The following is a 16,812-nucleotide window of genomic DNA, read 5'->3' as shown; positions in this document are numbered from 1 at the left end:
ATGCCAGGGCAGATGTCCTTAAAAGAAAGTCTTGTGGTGGCCTTGAGGAGATGGGTTGTTGCGTTTCATGTGAACCCCTGCTCATGAAGGGGCTTCGCATGCAGCCGCCACATGGAGCTGGTCTCCATATGGAAGCTGTAATGTGCCATAAAATCGAACTGATGTCCCCTTGAAGTGCAACCGTGTTTTTGAAAAGTGGGGGTCTGGGTGCATGTGAGAGAGTGGGAGGGAGAAAGCCCATCTATATTGCAAACTTGGTTAACCATCATTGATTCTCTGAGGCAGTGGCCTTCAATCTTTTTCATGCTGCAACAACTGTTACCCTGCACATGCCCGTTCACGTCTGATCTCGGAAGCTAAGCAAGGTCAGGCCTGGTTAGTACTTGGATGGGAGACCGCCTGGGAATACCAGGTGCTGTAGGGTTATACCATAGTCTTTCGAGACTGAAGGTTGCCAACCAACCAACCCAAATAAACAAACAAATAAATAAAGAGACTGGGGACCCACCATTGATCCTGCTCCCCTCCTGTGAACCGATGTGCGTACCCCTGCCCTTGTCATCACCCACCTCCAGGCTGCTGGAGCTGATGGCTAGCCCTGCTTGCTGTGTTCGGGCTGCGGTATGGCCAAACTTGCTGGCTTGGCTTCCCCAGGAGGCTGGGAGCCCAATGGGGATGCTGCAGGAATGCTGGGCTGTGGGGCATATACGGCAAGGCCAGGCAAGCCTAGACAAAGACAAAGGAGCCAGTGGACTGGTGGTGGCACTGACAGCTTCGCCCTGTTCACACTTGCTCCATAAGCCCATAGGACTTGGGGGGACAGCTATACTTTTGACTCCCAGACTATTCCTCCCCAGATCGTGACCCCACAAACGAGGCTTGGTGACCCCTGAAGAACACTGCTCTGAGAGGTGTCTGTCTGGGAAGCCACTCAAGATCTGATGGAATCGTCTCCTCAATGCGTCACAAGGGCTTCAATTCTGGCAGTATTGCAAGGGAAGCTGAGATGGTGAAGCTGGTATAAAGAGATCTTTTAAAGACTGTTGTGCAGATAAGGAAAGGGCAGGAAGGGGCAGAAAGACATACGCTTCTCCATTTCTTTGTTGCACATTTGATATGAGATGATGTGGGAAATAATTTTTGTCGGCTTCTACTGAATGAATTTAAGGTCTCACCAAGTTAATGTGCAGCACACCAGTGGGCCTCTGCTACAGCAGAGGGGGCAGCATGGTAAATACTGCAGGCAACGCAATGCACCGTGTAAGTGGCCCCTCCCACTCGCCCTCAGAGCTATTCCAGGCATAGATGGCTTAACTATAACAGGATCATAACTTTCTTTAGACCCAGTGTAAAAGCTAACTGCTCTTCAGGCAAAATACTACAGTGTAACCTACCCTCTACTTGTTGCACAAAGTGAACTGGGTTATGTAGCTTGATAGTGGGTTGATGTGGGTAGATGATTCTGGCTTAAGCTCTCTTCAGGCATTCAAGTCTAAAAGCATAAATGGGCAGGAGGTCTGGTCTAGAGGGTAGAGCCTCCATTTGCCTGAAGATTAACATCCACAAGGTCGCCGGTTCGAGGCCACCGGCACCGTGCGACCTTGAAGCAGCTGGCAAGCTGCAGCTGAGCTGTTCCATCTGCTCAGAGCGTGGGAGGATGGAGGCCAGAATGTGAAACCAGATTGGAGTGTAACACCTTGAATGTGGTGGTTCTTGAAAGAGAGAACCTTCTTTCAATTTGTAAAAATCCCTGCGTGGATTTAATAAGCCTGCCTATGTAAACCGCCTTGAATAAAGTCTTGAATAAAGACCAAGAAAGGCGGTATATAAATACTGTATATGTATATGTATATAAATGGGGGGGGGCAAAGGTGTGTTTGCGACCATGCCCGCCCCCTGTTCTGATGTGCTAGCAGGCTCTCTCATTCAGTGCTTGCCTACAGAGCCAAGTACTTGCCACTGAGAGTCTCTTCCTATGTGACTCACGGCTGTTCAGGGTTTTAGACTGAGCCCGAATACAAACTTTTCCCGTGTTCAGAGCTTGCCTCTGCAGACAAGTGCTGAATGAGGGGGGACCTGGCTAGAGACTATGTAATTGTGCTGTGGTGCATATGCTGTTGAAATTACGCTTGGCCTTTGCACTGACGTACCAAGGTAATCTGGTAATAGGCCTGTGGTGGAGGAATTAGCAGGAGGCTTAGAATTTGTTGAACTGTGTAGATTCAGCAGTGGAAGAGGAAGAGGTTCTATCAAAGGAAGCCTGGTAATTTGGTGGTAAACCTCAGTCAGAAGAAGGAAAGGGAAATCAGATTGTCGCCATATGTAGGAAGAGACGTACCAGTTCAAACACCAGACTAGTTCTAAAGAAGAAAGACTTCCTCTGCATAAGGATGTTAGAAATGTCCTGCTGGGTCAGACCAAGTTCTATCTAGTCCAACATTCTGCTTTCCAGAGTCCTGGTCCCTTGTCCCATCCTGCAACCAGATGCCCCATGAGTACCCAACAAGCAGGAGATTAAGGCAATATCTTCTGCATTTGCTCTCTAGCAACTTGTATTCAGGGGCACATGGCCTTTGAGCTTGGAGGTAGCTCACAGTCATCGTGAAGTGTTGCCAGTGATAGGCTTGTCTCCAGGAATTTGTCTAGTCCTCTTTAATCTACGCTACTGGCCATCACCACATCTTGTGGCAGTGAGTTCCACAGGCAAATTATGTACTGTGGGAAGTACTTTCATTTTTGTGAAGAATCTCCAGGTCTTTTATATATATAAAAGATAAAGATATAAAAGATAAAGATATCTTTATCTTAGATAGATAGATAGATAGATAGATAGATAGATAGATAGATAGATAGATAGATAGATAGATAGATTTTCCTCCATGCAATAGTTTTTCCCCCCCTTTTCATATTATGTTTTTTCTTAATAAACTATGCAAAAACTGTTCACTTCTGATTTCATGGGTGAGAAAAATAACAACCACATTTCCACTTCATATGTTTTATACGGCTCAAGCCTTCTTATTTGAAATAAAAGTATAATAAAGTGGAATCCAGTTTATTTTTGGTGAATGAAAAGTGCTTCCTCAAATAATACATTTTTTTCTCATCTTTTTCTTTTCCCCTCCCTGTCCCTTGTTATTTTTCTACATTGCATGTTATCATTTTGGTAAATGGGTACATTACAGCAACCAAAAGCTCTTTTCAAAATGGGAAATTTCCACAGTAATTGCTCAGTAGCTCAGTACTGGGAATATCAGGCTTTGTTATACCCGTGCCACAAAGCAGAGTAAGGGACAGAAATCTCGTAATTATAGCTAGCCTTTTTTTAGGGTGGTTATATGAATTTTAATGCCAACATAAAGTAGAGTGAATTACTCTCTGTGGGTTCCAATCTCACCTATTAATAAAGCATGTGGGAAGGTCACTGGAAAAAACTAATGAAGGTGCCTGGGAGGGCTTATGGGCAAATAGATTTGCTAAACTTCAGTATTCTTGCTTCTCAGTCAAAAGTGCATATTCTTAGCTACAGAACCACTCTGAATCTAAGCAATTTTTCTCCCTTTGACAACCCATTTCTCTTAAAAACAAACACAACACATACTTGTTGCCTGTGTGTGTTTTTCTTTCTGCTTTGCTTTTACTTTCCAGTAAAACACTATCATTCTATCTATGAGAACAGTGGTCTTCAAAAATGCATTCATTGCTACATCTCAGATGTACATTAACTCACAGCAATGGTGGGGAGAAGCTGTATTAGCTAAGCCTTGTGTAGGGTGCATACCTACACACAGAAATATGCAAGAGACTCAGTGTCAAATTTGGTGGACAAATGTGGTGCTGACCCGGCCCAAACCATAGATAGCGTGGATACATTGGGAGGGTGGGGAACATTTGCATGAAAAATTGGTCCTCTATGCTAAAATTTGGGCCTACACCAGTCTGTTCTCAGAAATGGACTGAAAAGGAACAAAAAACAGGATTCACGCTAGAATGATCTTCATTTCCTTGGGTTGGTGCCCTCTTGCTCCCTACCCTACCTCTTGCTCCCTACTCCTTCCTTGGGTTGGTGCCCTCTTACTCCCTACCCTACCTCTTGCTCCCTACTCACTTGTCAAAGTGGGCCCACAGGAAAACTAATTGCTTTTTCTAGTTGCTTTTCCTCAGGAGGTGGCACACGTCTCAGGAGACCTATTGGGGCCTGCAGCCCTTACCCAGGGGTAAGGGGTAAGGAGAAGGATTGCTGGCCACAATCCTGCGCTGGATACAGCACAAGCCTCCTGGCTTGCCTGTTCCAGCGCAACTTAGGATTGCGCCCTGTGTTCATTGAAAGTTAAACAAACTGCTATTTTGGGGGGGAGCACTGCTGCCCAATCACAATTATAGCATTTATAAATCAGGCCACAGCAGCCTTTATGGCTATAGCAAAACAGTCCTGATCTGATGAACATGGAGCTCAACACTCCAGAAGGCAGTCCCCCTCCATGGATAAAAACAGAGGCTTGAGCAGCTGTTAAAGTGAAACGCTTTTTTTAAAGTTCATAAAGCTAGGTGGGGTTCCAGTAGGTGTCATTTTTAAAAAGTGGGTCCCAGCGCTAAAAAGTTTGGGAACCGCTGAGATCATAAAATGAACTACTCTTGTGACTGAACAGAAATAATGGCTCTAAGCCCCATCATGAGATACTTCTTGTTGTGCTTCAGGCATCAGTTTGCCAGCTGCCATCATTCATCAAAGAAACATGTGGACATCTTCTTGCAATCACAAAGCAGAAGGAATCTAATGAACATACCGTCCAGTTCTATCCCCCACCATTGGCACTGATGCAGTGGTGTTGCCAGAGGGCACACTGTATCCAGTGTTGAGGTGGTGATTGGACAGTCAGCAGGAGATAAAAAAAAGCTTACTATCCCCCTGGTAGGCTGCCTGATCACCTAGGGATCTTCTCAGCCCTATGCCAACCATTTTGTAGAAGTACATACAAGGAGAGAAAAGGGGCAAGGCAGCTTGGGAAAGAAGGGGTACAATCTGGTCATGCCTGTGCTACCAAGATCCACCCTTCCTTCTCCCTCCTTGTCCTCCCCCTTCCCACCCACAACACACCTCCACCATCAATGTATGAACACTTTATGAAAGCACTGATGAACACCTTTGAAGCCACTGCTGTGGATGCGACACTTCCGGCCTGGAAGCGCATGATGGCAGCCCAGCTGAACACTTGTTCTGGAAGCACAAGGCCCCCCCCCGATAGGATTTTCACCCCCTCTAGCTATGCCAATGCCTAAATGACATCTCAGCAAACCAATAAAGGGGGTGGGGTATGGTGGACTCCTGTGTCAGAACATACACAAAAAGAAAATGTTTTCTCAGCCGTCTTTCGTCAAGATTCAAACGGAGGCAGCAAACATCATCTATCTTTGTAAGAATATTTGTACTAGTCAGGGCATTTAAACAGCAAACTGAATTTGTATCGTAGAAATCTTAGACGTTGCAGCATTACTTCACAACGAGCAATCATATGAACGCAACCTTTAATAGCTCTCCGGAAAAGATGAAACGCCCTCTTTCTCTTCCTGAGAATTGGGGAGATCCAGGAAACTTGCCTACTCCTGCCACATGTTATGGTCCCTTGGCAAAATCAGTGTTTGTGGGTGGGCCACCTACAGATTTGACGTTCACATTTCAGGCGGCCTGAGATCAGCCGTTTCCTTTTGCAAGTCTTTTGTACTGAGTTATAAGACAAGAGGCAATAATCCTATCTACACTTTCTGGGAGTAAGCCGCATTAACTGTAATGGGATTTACTTCTGAGTAGACGTGCATAGGATTGGGCTTTTAAAGCTGTTTGGCCCTATACCCTATATAAATATGAGACACATTTTTTCCCATATACGTGACCTGAATCAGTATCACGAGCACAGCCAGCAGCATATTTATTTATTTATTTATTTATTTATTTATTTATTTATTGGATTTGTATTCCGCCTTTCTCCCCGAAATTTCTCCACCTTTCTCTCCTCTCTCTCTCTTCTAGGCCGGAAGTGTCGCATCCACAGCAGTGGCTTCAAAGGTGTTCATCAGTGCTTTCATAAAGTGTTCATACATTGATGGTGGATGGTGGAGAAGGAAGGGTGGATCTTGGTAGCACAGGCATGACCAGATTGTATCCCTTCTTTCCCAAACTGCACCCAAGGCACCCAAGGCGGCCAACAATCAAGTTAAAAAAATACAAGGCAGATAAACATTAAAAATACAAAACACTTAAAAACAATTAAAATAAGATAAAATACATAGCAGCAGACTGAAAGCACGCAGTAAAAAACATAAGTTATAAATTTATAAAAACAGCCCTTATAGTGCCTCGAAGGCTTTCCTGAATAAAAAAGTCTTCAGGCCCTGCCGGAACGCTAATAATGAGGAAGCTGCTCTCAATTCAAAGGGGAGGGAATTCCATAGTGCAGGTGCCACCACCGAAAAGGCCCTGTTTCTGGCCGCCATTCCCTTCACCACTCTCAATGACGGCACAGCCAACAGGGCCCCTTCTGATGACCTTAGAGAACGGACCGGAGAACGGACCTCACTTTAGAGTGATGAAGACTTTAAGCCCAACCCTATGCATGTCTACTCAGAAATAAGTCCCTTTATAGTCAATGGGGCTTACTCCCAGGTACATGCGGACAGGATTGCAGCCTTGAGGGCCTGATCCTATACTTGGGCAGCGCCAGAAGATCCAGTGCTCCCCACGCAACTGCTGGTGAAATTGCATAAGGCATTTCAGTGCTAGTATTGAGGATGCCATGAATTACTGTGGGCTCCCACTTGTTTTAAACTCAGCCATGCCTCTATGAGGGGGAGGGGGTCACTTGCACTGCATGTTCAGGTGCCTGCAAAACTCAGTGCTCTGCACCCCGTCTAGCTGTGCCATTGACTGCTACATTTTCTTCTAACCTTCATAAACTGGTGGAAGGGGGTGGATTCTGGTGGCTTTTTATTTTTTTTTTTAACAGAACGCAAAACCTTCCATGCACATAATTATGAAATTGCTTTGGCTGCATAGATCACTTCACAGTGGGGGCAGTGTCCGCGAAGCCATTTTCACAGTAGCAGCCAGCTTTCTCCGAAAAAAGTGCCATGCGTTCCCTGCTCTTCATTTATTCATCTATGAATAATTCAGACACACACACAATGTATCTCCAGATCTTTGCAAACAGTGGCAAAATAAGGGGGGAGGCAGTGGATAAGGGAACAGCAGGATATCCACTTCCTGTCCCCTGCCCATCCCAAATCCCTGCACTGAATATTGCTAGCCCCAAACAGTGCAACCACACACCACTGCTCAGCAATGGTTACCTCCCAGCAACACCTTCTGAATTTAAGGTGTTTGCCTTTGTCTGGGGCTGCCTTTGTCTGGGGCTTGGGGGTCAGTATACTGCCACCTGATTCTTCACAACCTTAGCTAATCATGAAATTGGGAGGAAACTCATCCCTCAGAAGGTGGAGACCATGGGTCAAATTGATGGGATGTAGGATAACTGTGAAGAATCTCCCGCCACTGTCAACCCAAAGAAGAAATGGACAAATCTCAGTTGTTAGCCAGAGAATCGAGAGTACTGGATAGCAGTCTGCCTTGGAGCACCTTGTAGTACTTAGAGGTGTTTGGAACAAGAAAACATGCCAAAAAAAGAAAAAAAAAAAGAATTGTTTTCGAAAGCCCGTTTTATAAACTCATCAAGCACAGAATTTGAGAGGACAGCCTCATTCCTGGCTCTTTTGAAGGGTGGAACAGGAATCAGTCTTGGGCAGGGGTGCTCAATAGGTGGATCGCGATCTACCGGTAGATCGCGAGGCAAAATGAGTAGATGGCGGAGCCCTGTCTCTCCAAACTGTTAATATGTCAGTTTCGTCTAGTGACTAGACGAAACTGACGTATTTAGCTGACACTAAACTGACACTGAAACTGACACTTTAGCTGCTCTTCAGGCATGCAGCAACAAAACTGAGGAAACCGACTAGACTCTAGTCAGTTTCATGGCGCTGCATGCCGGAAGAGCAGGAGCTAAAGTGGGCGGCGGCGGGAGGGGGAGCTGGGCTGCACTGGACTGAGGCGCTTCCTGGGGCTCCATAGCGGAAGGGGGGAGGGGCGGGAGTTCGAGATGGAGTCGCTCTGATGGCGGTTGCCGCGGGAGGCCCCAAGTGACCCTTCCCTTCCCTTCCAGTCAGGTCCGGCCCAACCCAGCCCAGCCATGCCCGGCCCAGCCGCCCTGTAGGAGCCCAGAGGTAAGTGCTGCGGCCGCTGCCGCTCTTCAGTCGGGGCTGACAGGTGAGATGACCCCCCTGGCCCCTCCGCCGCTGCAGGAGGAGGGCCGGTGGGAGCAGTGTCTCCCCCGCCTGCCGCCTGCACGCGCAGCCCCTCTCCATGGAAATGGGGAAGCCCCCCCGCCCCTTCCGAGGAGGACCTGTGATGCCTCCCTCTCCTTGCTGGTCTCGGGGCGCAGCCACAAAGAGTTTGGGGGGGCGGGGAGTGGGGAGCTCCTCCCCCCGTAGTGCAGCAAGGCTGGGCATGTGCCTTTTGGGGGGACCTGTGGCTGCCCCCAGTATGTGGGGTGGGGAGAGAGGAGAGGCCTCCCGTGTGCTTCCTGAAGCATCTGGTGGGCCACTGTGGGGCACAGGAAGCTGGACTTGGTGGGCATCCTCTGACCTGGTCCAGCAGGGGCTCCATACATCAAAGGGGGTGTCTGTCAGACACTTCCTTCCCCCCTGGTAGATCTCCGGGCCTTGCTGGGTTTCAAAGTAGCTCTCGAGCCAAAAAAGTGTGAGCACCCCTGGTCTTGGGATTTTGAAATGTAGAACTGGAAGCTCAGCTTGGATACCAGTTTCCATGTTGATGTCTCTAACATTCTAGGGAACTACCTTGTTTTATTGCCTTTGACATCCTAGTTGGCCTCCTTGAAAATATGTGTAGGGGACATGGACGATGTGACCCAGAACGCTGCATCATGCTGTCTTGGGTCTGCCACCTTTGTACTACAAAAATTAAATTAAAGAAAAGAAATCTCATGAAGTCCTTACTATTCACCTCATGTTACCGTGAAACCTGGAAGTGAGAGACTTCTGGTTTCATTTAAAGAGACAGCTAGTGTTGTTATATTAAATATTAATATGAATGAAACCTACATGTATTTTTGAAAACACTTTCTTAATTAGGAATTTCTGGAGAGATGCGACACAAAGACACATGCGAGTGAAGCTGGCAGCAGGCTCATGTCCAAAAGAAATACTGTTGATCCTGGAGGACGCATAGAGCATCTGCATGGAATATATAGCCAGAGCACCAGTTTGCATTATAAATGCCTCAGTTGCATTTGTATTGCATGCTGCTTTGATCAAAGTGGTTAAATGAATCTTCTCAATCAATCCTTGGACTCTTTGGTAGTTCTTTGGTCTTGGGAGGGGTCACATCAGATTCCCACAGTTTGCAGGCTGTGGGGTCTTTGCTTGCACTGATCCCCTCACCAAATTTACAAAGCTGATTACAGGACCAGTATAGGCCCTCAACTTCATTATGCCCAAGGCTGGCATCAGGTTGCTGGGGGCCTTGGAGCAAAGCCCCCCCCCCCACATTCATTCTCTGATGGCACACTAGGCACTACCTCTGTCACCAGTATGAAGGGTTCAAGGGTCGGCCTGGCCAGATGGGCCTTCTGATGGTCATTGGCTTTCATCTGCCTGACCTTTGACACCACCCCTAACTATGCATCTTAAGTCAAAAACAAAAAATCCAGAGTGTGACAAGCATGAGAATTTTATCCCGTGTGTTAATTTAAAAGATTTACGTTGTGTCTTTCTTCTTTGGATCCAAGGTGGCTCACAACAAACATTAAAACATGGGAATTATATTAAACTAAAAACAAACAAAATTAAGCAAGATAGCAGCACAAAGCAGACTTCTGCTGGACTTGAGGGTGACCCAGACAGTGCAGGTCTGCTCAATCAGCATCTCTTCTTAACTGATTGCAGCACAGATCTACACAGCTTAGACTGCAATAAAAGTAGATGTGTGAAAAACACCCATAATGGCCTTTATATTTCCCTCCAGGCTTTGAAATCCCTTTTAATTACTTGCTTGCAGCTTTGGAAGGACTTGGAAGAGTCAAGGCAGACTTTACCTGATTCAATTGTGCCCACTTTGCAGCATTTTAGTCAAGGAATTGTTTCCAGAATACAAGCTTCAGTCACCATTTTTTGGCACGGCGGAGGTCAACGCAATGATACAGATCACCTCTGACTCAGAGAAGTGAGAGAGCAGGAAGAAAGAGCCCAGGGTACCATTTTAGCCACCAAACAAGAAAATGGAGAGTAAAAAGGAAAGCTATAATAAACAGCAAACGTCACTCCATCCTGGTGTAGGAAATGCCTTCTGGTCAGTGCTTTCCCTTGCTGGAATAGTGTACTTGTTGTGGGAGTCAGTTGGCAAGAATGGATAACATTTTGAGAACCCCCTGGCGCATGATTTGCAGCTGCCTGTGGAAGCTTGGAAAGTACCAGAGTCAGCAGCATAGCTAGAGGGGGTGCAAAGCACTAGGTTTTGCAGGGAGCCTCCCCGTGGTATTCAAGCAGCCCCTCCCCTTCCCTTTGGAGCCAGGCCTATGCCTCCATTTTGCTCCCCCCCCCCGCCCGCCGCCTGGAATGGCTCCAAAGGGGACAAGAGGGGCTGCTTGAATACCATGGGGAGGCTCACTGCACAATTTAGCGCTTTGCACCCCCTCAAGCTATGCTACTGATCAGAGCTGTGCAGCCAAGATGAAGATTGCACTATGAAACCCCTGGAGAAATGGAAGGTTCTATGCAATTCTCCCAGAGGTGGTGGTGGGGGAAACCCATTTGAAAAAATTGGGGTTTATGTAAACCATCTCGAGTCTATGAGAAAACTGGAAGCTGCAGGAAAGGCCTCTTTTGGTTATGAACAGAAGAACAACCTTCTTGCATTTGATTCAAGCTCTATGAATCCTAGTAGCTTGTGCACCATCAATGAGCAATGACCCTATCCCCAAATTCTCTGTCTGCCTCCTCAATTCTCCTTCAGGGTCCACACTGAGTTGTCACCACCAACATCCCCCAAATGCTGGAGCAGGCAGACTAGGCAACCTCTGTGCAATCTGTGCCTCCGAAACAACATAGGGACAAGTAAAGTGACACTGGGAGGCCACCACAAGCCTCTTTGTTCCCATTCCATCTGAGGTGGTGATGACCCAGGTCAGTCAGACACGTGCTGCGGTGGGAGTTTGGCAAGGTTTCTGAGAGCAGCCTCTTCAGAAGTTCAGGATCCTGGAAAGGGAAATTTTCCCAGTTGGGTTTCAAATGGTTGAATTAATCAAGAGGATTCTGTTCTACATTACTTCCAGGAAACATAATATTTCTCCCAGATGTTTGATAAACACATCCATGCTTTGCAAATGCTCACTGGATGTACTTCAGTCGCTTCTACCCTCAAAGAGATCAGAGCGTTCAAGGGCTATACAAGCGGAGATCACGTCAAGTGCAGGGATGCTCTGTGTGGGCCAATAGTCGTGAAAGCTGTGGGGAAGATGGCCTGCCTAACGTTTTATCTCGTCGGATTAAAAATCAGACATGTTTCAGGAAAAGGACAAGAATTCAAGGAGGGTAACACAAACGTCTAAGCAGAGGTGGAAGAAAACAGTGATAAAATAAAAACATATAACGTCGCTTTCGGGACTTCTCATTTTTGTAAAAATAATTTTAAAAAACCCAAACCAAAATCTGAAAAAGAACAAAACTTTTTTTTTGTTTTTATTTATTATTTAATGGGGGGTGTGCATGGGTAATGACTGTGTCTGCATCAGCTGACACTATACCACCTATATCACCTACCTAGTACACTTTCAATGCAATTATAGGGGAGCCTCCTTATCCGTGAATTCTGTAGCCATGGTTTCAGGTATCTGCGGCTGGGGTTCATGGAGGCCCCCTGTATGTGACCCCTGCGGTGACCCCAGAGGTGAGGAGAGCTCTGTTCCCTTCACCTCCTGATGTTGCTGTGAGCCCCATGGAGGGCACATGCATCTGCCCATGGCCTTTGCGGGCTTCAGAATGGCCGTTTTGGTCAGAAGAAAATGTAACTGATGTTTTTAATGCCTTATAAGGCATTAGGAGGCATTGGGAAGCCCCTGAGGGCACAGGTCCAGTCAGGTTCGGAGGGGCGTCCCCGGTTATCCATAGTTTCGTGTAACCATGGGGAGTTCCGGAATGGAATAAGAACACATAACACCGCTTTCTGCACTTCTAACTTTAGAAAACACCCAAATCTGTGGAAAAAATAAATCCGTTTTCTCCCACTTCTACAAATATGTAGAGCAAGCATTTGTGTGTGTGTGTGTGTGTGTGTGTGTGTGTGTGTGTGTGTGTGTGTGTGTGTGTGAGAGAGAGAGAGAGAGAGAGAGAGAGAGAGAGAGAGAGATTCAGAGTTAGAGAACTCTTATGACTGAGGACACTATGAAAACAATAAGTGTATTTCAAGGAAAGAATATAATTTCCACTCTCATCATGCAAGAATATTTGGCATTGAAAGCGGCTCCACTCATGCCACCCTGTTTAGGCCCTCCCAAGCAGATGGATGGCAAAGTTTAAGCCATTGGTTCGTGTGGGTTTTTCTCCCCCTTGCAAAGTCCGCAGAACATTATTATTCCGGCTCTGAAACCTGTGCCAGACTGTTAATGTCTTAATGCTTATTCAAGTGTCAGGGAGTGCTGGCAGATGTCAGCGTAAATGGGAGGCTGTCAGTGAGGAAATTACTTACCATTCATAAAGTGATCGCTGCAGTCTGTCAGGTAGCATTTGAGCTTGGTTGTCAGGCTGAAAGGGAAAAGTTGGGGGGGGGGGAAGAATTGCCAGGATTTAAATGTGGGTGGGTGGGTGGGGGGCTGGAAGGAAAAGGATGGCTTAAAGCAATGTCCACGTAAATCAAAAGCTAAAGAGAACCAAGAATCCTTCAGAACCTGAATGCTCCTGGTGTTGCTTTGTTGTTTTAAAAGTGGCAGACATATGGTATTGAAATGATCCCAGGCCATCTGCAGAATCCACAAGAGCAGAGGGACAACTACAGTGCAAAAGCCAGCAGCCTCCCCACCGTGCCAAGTCAAATTTCTATTTGAATCAACAGGGCATTTGTAATGGAGGAGTTTAATAACACAAAGTAGTTCTTTTTCTTCTAGAAATCCTGCTTTTGGTCTCTAGAAGCTGGGATTTACAAGTGGGATGCAACAGCCCTGCGGAATAAGTAACCGAACCTTACACAGGCTGCTTCTTGCAACTAACATATTACTAGTGCAAGTGCCAGGGGTTGGCAACCTTCAGTCTCGAAAGACTATGGTATAAGCCTACAGCACCCAGTATTCCCAGGCGGTCTCCCATCCAAGAACAGAGATCACACAAGATCAGGCATGTGCAGGGTAACAGTGCCAGATTGCTACCAAAAGCCCTGCAATGGGTCACCATGGTGCCCCCTGATGGGATCTTATTGCCAGTGGTACTGAGGATTCAGAGGCTACCACGGCCAGGTGGGTCCTTTGATGAGCATGGCCGTTGCCCCACTTGGCCAATCTCTGATGTGCAACGAGAGGGGTGCAACAAGAGGGCCAGGGGCCAACTGGTTGAGGCCTGTATCAAGGTCTTGTGGTTTGGTTAAAAGTTTGGCAAGTTTCAGTTCTTTTGTTTCTTAAGCAAACTGTCTTGGCCAGACCTGGTTCTTCTTTATCTGCGATCTGATCAAGCTTTATTTGAAAGTTTAACTCTTAACAGCTTATTGAACTTGCCTCCCTAAGGAGGACTGGGTATTGTAAGTCACTCGTTTTTATTGTCCTTTCCTAGGCCAATGCAAACGTTTCGGCAAATGTCTAGTGACTCTTAAATAATTTGCAACCTATTTTTGATGTAGTTGGCAGTTGCAGTTAAAGTGGAACTAGAACAAACGCAAGCTTGAAATGAAACCCAAGTCCTTCCTCTTTTGGACAGGGAAACTTGCAAACAGCAGAATTGGGTTTTAGTTCTTTGGAAAAACAAAACAAAACAGAAGCCAGAGTCAGATAGTTCTTCCTAGTTATTCTTCACTCTTTTTTTTTTTTTCTCTTTGCCCCAAGAGCATCTATTAACATGAAAAGGAAGCTTGTCACAATATGGAAATTTCTAAAGTTTTGGTAGGGGTATGTGTGGCTGGGATTTTCCAAAGGGCCCCTATTTAAGTAATTCCTCTAAACTAGCCTCCCTCATTCAGCTGTTTTGCATGTTCTCTTTTTGGTCTCTTTTTGAAAAATTCCCTAGAATCAGCAGTAAACTGTATTGAAAAGCTCATCAAGTTGAATCTTGCTCTCCCAGTCCTGCCAAGGCTCCAGCATTTCCTGATTAAGAGTTGACAATCTATCGTGGGTCACTTATGTTTTTCTTCTATCTTGAGTCAAAGGAACAAACTACTTCCTGGGCTTTAGATCAGAGGCAGCTGGGTGACTGCAGAGAACATAAAAACAGCATATAGAAGCTGAAAAGAGCCTGGAGGGATGTTTAGTGGCGGTTAGGGGCTCAGGCAAAGGTTCTTGTTATGAGACTGTGAGTGTTACAAGCATATCCCAGTTTTCATGTGTGAACTTTTGGGGGGGTGAGTCTACCACCCACATATCTGAACTCTTTTCCCCATTCCCAATCAATCTACAGATAGTAGAATTGCCAGCTTTTTTATGGGCAAAGGGCTAAATCTCAGGGATGGGCCGTAACTTGGTTGACTCGGACTCGAGTCACAAAAACACGCATTTTTCACTACTCATGCAGACTCGAGTCAAGCGTGTCAAAAACGTGGGCATTGACTTGGGACTCAGGGGTTTAACCCTAAAAATGAAAAGACTCAAATAGACTCAAGTCAAGACTCACTTTTGTGCATGCTGCTTTTTTCTGCTGCTTCCGCAACTCGACTTGTTTCTCGACAAGACTCAGACTCAAGTCAAAATGACTAGGAAAATGGCTCTGGAGGAGTCGTAATAGGCTACCCGTTTTGACTGATGGGCAAATGGTGTCAAGGGGGTGAAGACTCGGGACTCAACTTGAGACTCAGCGCTATGACTCCAGCACATCTCTGTTAAGACTGCCCCATGGTCCTAATTCAGATCAGAATACACACACCCCTGCTATATTTAGAGGGTTGGGTGTCAGAAATGAAAGGACAAATAAAATGCTTAATGTAATATATAGTTTGATCCTGCGGGTACACTGGTGGTGCTAATGTCCATCTGAAAAATGGCCTTTGACCAAGGCTGTTTCATCTGGGAGGCTGGCTGAAGGAGATTGGCGGTGGTGGGGCATTCATCCCATTCATCCCATCCCATTCGCAGCTTGGGCGTTCTCCTGGACTCGCAGCTCCTCCTGGATGCCCAGGTGTCAGCTGTAGCCAGGGGTGCCTTTGCCCAGATTCGGCTGTTGCGCCAGCTGCGGCTGTACCTGTCTCAGGCGGATCTTGCCATGGTGGTCCATGCCATAGTGACGTCAAGATTAGATTATTGTAACGCGCTCTACGTGGGGCTGCCCCTGAAGACGGTCCGGAAGCTACAACTAGTGCAGAATGCGGCGGCTCATGTGGTTGCTAGGGGGTCGGCGGTTTGACTCTGTCATGCCGCTACTCCAGCGGCTGCACTGGCTGCCCCTTCGTTTCCGGGCTGAATTCAAGGTTCTGGTTATGACCTTTAAAGTCCTAAACGGCTTGGGACCGGCGTACTTGAGAGACCGCCTTCTTCCGTATAATCCAGTCCGTTCTCTAAGGTCATCAGAAGGGGCCCTGTTGGTTGTGCCGTCATTGAGAGTGGTGAAGGGAATGGCGGCCAGAAACAGGGCCTTTTCGGTGGTGGCACCTGCACTATGGAATTCCCTCCCTTTTGAATTGAGAGCAGCTTCCTCGTTACTAGTGTTCCGGCGGGGCCTGAAGACGTTTTTTACTCAGGAAAGCCTTCGAGGCACCATAAGAGCTGTTTTTATAAATAACTTATGCTGCTATGTAACTTATCTTGTTTTTAATTGTTTTTAAATGTTTTGTATTTTTAATGTGTATTTGTATTTTTTTTAACCTGATTGTTAGCCGCCTTGGGTGCCCTTTGGGGAGAAAGGCGGAATACAAATCTAATAAATAAATAAATAAATAAATAAATTAGCCCACTTGCTTCACTATTCCTATTCCTTCTCCCACACCCTGAATTGGAAAGGGAAGAGGGGGGAAAAGCAACCGTGTGTGGCGGAGGAAGCATTCGCAGGTAACATCGCCAGGTGAAGGGGACTCGTCAGCCTGGGAAGGCAGATCATCTGAGAGAAGAAAAACTCTGATCCCAAACCTCCACTGCCTTGTGGCTACATCCAGTTGTGGAAAAGGCTTCAGGAGTCAACCTCGAGGCAAAATCCGGAGCCGGAGTCCCTGAGGCAGTTCATGGCTGAACACAGGCACGTTCTGGCAACTCCGGCGACGCCGCTGGAACCAGCCGTATTGGCCTCTGCCTTTCCATTGGACCATTTCAGCGACGTGGAGAGGGGGGATTTGCTGCATGGGTAACAGCCTATCCTCCATACCTACTTTACCCAGGCTTAACGCACTGGAGAGGACACTCTGTTCCAGAGCCACCATTCAGAGCGTGACACCATGGTCTTCCGAGACTGAAGGATGCCAACATGAAGGGGAACAGCATTTGGCACCGCGTCTCATATGCTAGAAGGGTCTGGACCAGACTTACGTCCGACTGCCATCACCCAGCCTATTCAAAGAGTGACTCTCAGTTG

At 46.7% G+C, this 16,812-nt stretch overlaps 1 pseudogene; it reads left to right on the top strand.

Annotated features, from left to right (window-relative positions):
• Positions 1–307: 307 nt before the first annotated feature.
• LOC136656673 (5S ribosomal RNA) lies at positions 308–424 on the top strand (annotated as a pseudogene).
• Positions 425–16,812: the final 16,388 nt, after the last annotated feature.

Source organism: Tiliqua scincoides, chromosome 6, assembly GCF_035046505.1.
Source record: "Tiliqua scincoides isolate rTilSci1 chromosome 6, rTilSci1.hap2, whole genome shotgun sequence".
NCBI lineage: Eukaryota > Metazoa > Chordata > Lepidosauria > Squamata > Scincidae > Tiliqua > Tiliqua scincoides.
This window is presented reverse-complemented; position numbering and strand designations above follow the sequence as displayed.